The 4,086-nt window shown below is 29.8% G+C and overlaps 1 long non-coding RNA gene across 1 annotated transcript in view; it reads left to right on the top strand.

The window, feature by feature from the left end:
• LOC136795323 (uncharacterized) overlaps positions 1 to 3,655 on the top strand; it is an 11,489-nt gene extending 7,834 nt beyond the window's left edge. The window contains exon 2 of the long non-coding RNA XR_010842909.1: positions 3,409 to 3,655. This is a non-coding gene — a long non-coding RNA (uncharacterized lncRNA). The remainder of the gene's footprint in view (positions 1 to 3,408) is intronic.
• Positions 3,656 to 4,086: the final 431 nt, after the last annotated feature.

Below are 4,086 nucleotides of genomic sequence, written 5' to 3'. Positions count from 1 at the left end.
ATATATGTGCGTAATATATATTCTATATATATTATGTTATATATTCACTGACAACTGATAATATAAATACACTGACAACCTACAATTCCATTTGCAGGAGGCAGTATTCGAAAAAATAAATTGCCATTATTTCTCTTAAATTTTATTTTAAACAGCCAGAAAAATGTTGATTTAGCCAAACTTAGAACACATGAAGAGAGTGGTAATAATGTCAGTGAGAATTAGGTCGCGGTCTTACCCCTGAATTCTAGTCCTAGGCAGTATCTGTAAGGATAGCTGTAGTCCTTAAAATAAACAGGACACCTGCCGCCCGTCAGTATTTACTATACGCCGTCCTGGACATTCGGACAAAGGCTGTTTGGCAAACACATTATTATTTATTCAGCCTTTAATAGAATAAGTTCTGACAGATACAAGAAAACATTTTCTACAGCCTATAATAGGTTTATGTATGTATTAGTAATGCAATAGAATAATTTATAAATCTGTACTAAAAATATATTCAATTTTTAGAAGATTGGAGATGAAATTATCCTTACAGTATTAAAGGTTCTATCTGGAAAATATTTTTTTTTTTTTTATTTATTTGTTGATATTTACAACTGTATAAAAAAAATACAACCAGTAAATTTGATCATAATGACATAATGATATGATACAGGATGTAGAGAAACTACCCAGTAGTAGAACTCTAAAAACAGTTTACAATATAAGGTCACGAGGCCATCTTCTTTTCAGGCGCCTTGGAGGATTGCCAGGAATGGAAGAGGAAGCAAGGTTAGAAACGAGTGGGTTTGGGTGGTTAGTGAGTTTATTATGGAAGGAATAATATCGGGTTCGGGCTAGATCGGTTACATAAGGAACAATTAGGTCTTTATGGATGGTTTTATTAGTAACAAAATAAGGAGCATTGAGGATTTTACGAAGGATTTTGGATTGTAAAGATTGGATACGAGAGGAATTCGAAGGTTTAGTGGAGCCCCAAAGCTCAACTCCGTATGTCCAGATGGGCCTTATTATTGTCATGTAGATCAGTCTTTTGTAATGAGTTGGAAGTTTAAACCGTTTGTCTAGTAAGTGCTGTAGTAGTCGGAATCTGCGTGCAGTTTCCTGTCTTTTCAGTCTTGTGTGAGGATTCCAGGTTAGTCGTTTGTCAAGATGTAGTCCAAGATATAGATATAGATAAGTATACTGTAGGGCAGTCGGCAGGTTTACGACGAAGAGTAAATGTGATTTGTTGGGATTTATCTTTATCCTCCAATTTCGACACCATTCTTCGAGGATTGTGATATGGGACTGGAGAGTTTGGTATGCAATCAAAGGGTTATTACTAACTGTGAGCACACATGTGTCATCAGCATACGTGGTAAGGATAGTGTTAGGAGTTGTTGGTATGTCAGCTGTATAAATGGTGTAGAGGATGGGACCGAGAATACTACCTTGAGGAACACCAGCGGATTGAAAATAGAGGGATGGATAGGAACCATTGTGGTTTACTTGGAATAATCTATTAGTAAGAAAGGAACGGATAATGAGAAAATATGTAGGAGGTAAGAATTTTATCTGGAAAATAATAAACTAAAATTATGTTAGTACCATATCTTCCTCTTTCATCTCATTCATTTACTACGTACCTATTAAACACGATTTCGTTAGAGGAGTTTTTCCAAGTTAACATTCGGAAACGTCAGATATCAAACTAAAGCATATATAGTAAGCTATAAAATGGACCATAAAACATTTCTCAAGCACAAACTGTCGTAAATATTTGTTATCCAAAACATAATGAAATTCTGCTATTTCGAGAAATCGATACTATAAAAACTACTAACTTAAAAATATATTTGTAACAAGTTTAGTTGGTTTTACTAATATATTAAAAGAAACCATGAAAAATTTGAGACCTAGGGGTGTGAGGTTTCGGGTGATTTCTTTTGGATTGACATTTGAAATGAAACTTTGAGTTGTGGTAACAAATCCTAATATTATGATTTTTGTTTTTTTCTTTCCCCCTGAAGACTGTTACTGGTTTATTCCATACTGCAAAATATTAATTAATTATATTCTATGAAATCTCAGTAGAACAGTTTGGCCCTTTGTTACTGTTATTATTTATTGAGTTAAATATATCTGATTTACTTATACAATATATACTATACCATAACTATATCTATTATACATTTTTGTTTATAGATTTCAAGGGATAGAAACAAGTCCTTTCATTCCAAACTCTTTGCCCATCCTAACCCATAAGTTCTTAATCCTTCGAGGCTTCTGAAAAGAAGATGGCGACGGGACATAATAATTTAAATTAATATTTGAAGTACTACTTGGATGGTTCCTTCCCAAGATTATCAAGTGTTTGAAACATTTCTCATATTTACTTATATTATTTTTTTATATAGGTGTAAATTTCAATAAATAAATAAAAAAAAAGATTTCAAATATTTATGGTAACATATTTTTACATAGTCTATTACTTTTAATATACTATCATAAATAATATTTTGATTTGTTTCTAAATCTTTGAACAATATATGTCGTTGTTTTTTGTAGGCTGGATCTTCAAGTGTAATATGTTTAAGAATCTCATTATGGCTACAATTTTTGCATTAAAAAGTTTCATTTATGCTTTTTTTTTTGTGCATTTAGTTATCGCAAATTCCATAATTTGTCCTAAGTCTAATATACGTTTTTATGATGTATTTTCCTATCGTTGATTGTGAGAACCACGGTTTTAAAATGATATGAGGAAATATATTTTTATAGCACTGCCCGGTGGGGTTCTCCCGACATTGTTTATGCCAGTTTTCTATCTGATCTCATTAATTATTTTATAATAACCAGTGTAAGGCAACTTTGTCTACCGGCTGATCTGTAAAATTAAGTTTAAAAGTCCCTTAAACTTAATAAACTAAGTTAGAATTGAGTTTAAAAATCCTTTAAACTAAATAAAATTAAGTTTAAAAATCCCGAAAAATTACATTAATTCTTATTTACTTAGTTGATTAAAATTACAGTGTGCCTCAAAGAAATATAAGAATTTTTTTTCACTCCTGTTTAAGAATTACTGAAATGTCCCATATGGGAGCAGTATGATCTTGTCAGAGAATATTGATTTCCATAGGTTGATAAATAAATAATAAATTCAGAATTTAGGCTAACTGATTTAATATATTAATTGTTTGAGAATGGTTTATATTATATTAATAAAGCGATGAAAGAGTCCTAAACTGTTGAAAGTAAGTTTTATTATTAATATTATTAAAGTTATAAAGGAAAAAAATAGAAAAGGAATAACATTTTAGAAACGTTTTGAGTTGAAATTATGTGGTTTGTAAGTGAATAATCATTTTAAAAATATTGATTGAAACTATCATGATATTAATTTAATATTTATTTTTACAGATATAAAACATGGGCAATTAGCCTGTAAAAAAGACACTTTAATGAATTATGACATCAATGATTAAGGTATGTTCAGAAACATGAGTATTGTGTGAGGAGGTAATGTAATAATAAAATGAAACAGTTTTTAGAGGCTGTCTCCTTAAAAATGGTCTCAGGGCAGAAACGTTGGAGGTTTGTTAAAACAAAAAAGTTGAAAGTAAATGTGGATCATTGAAGTTTGTGTTAATAAATTCAGAAATAATTATGACGTATTATTACTAACAGTAGTTAACACTTTTGGAGTTGGTTTTAAAAGAATTTTTTCAAAATAATGAAGTGTAGATAGTTGATCGTAGATTAATAATTAGAAAAGATGGTCGAGGGGGAGGGGGGTACGATTTTTTAAAAGAAAATACCGTTAAAATAAAAATAAAAAACAAGTTAAAATAAAAAACAGAGCATGAAAAATTAATAAATCAACATAAATGAATAAGTAAAAATGTAATTATGAAATCAGAATTAAATAAAATAACATATCCAACACTTCATCAGTAAAATATAAATCAATTTTAAAAAATGACATGATATATTAAATGTATTAATAATATATTTTATGCATCAATATTTTATGTGAAAAGTAGCTGTGCACACTTTCATACACAAGATGAATATATGGTGCATATGGTTAACTTTAAT

The sequence above is a fragment of the Halyomorpha halys genome, unplaced genomic scaffold (genome assembly GCF_000696795.3).
Source record: "Halyomorpha halys isolate HHAL.00 unplaced genomic scaffold, Hhal_1.1 Scaffold669.1, whole genome shotgun sequence".
NCBI lineage: Eukaryota > Metazoa > Arthropoda > Insecta > Hemiptera > Pentatomidae > Halyomorpha > Halyomorpha halys.
The sequence above is the reverse complement of the archived record's forward strand: the minus strand, read 5'-3'. Positions and strand labels throughout refer to the sequence as shown.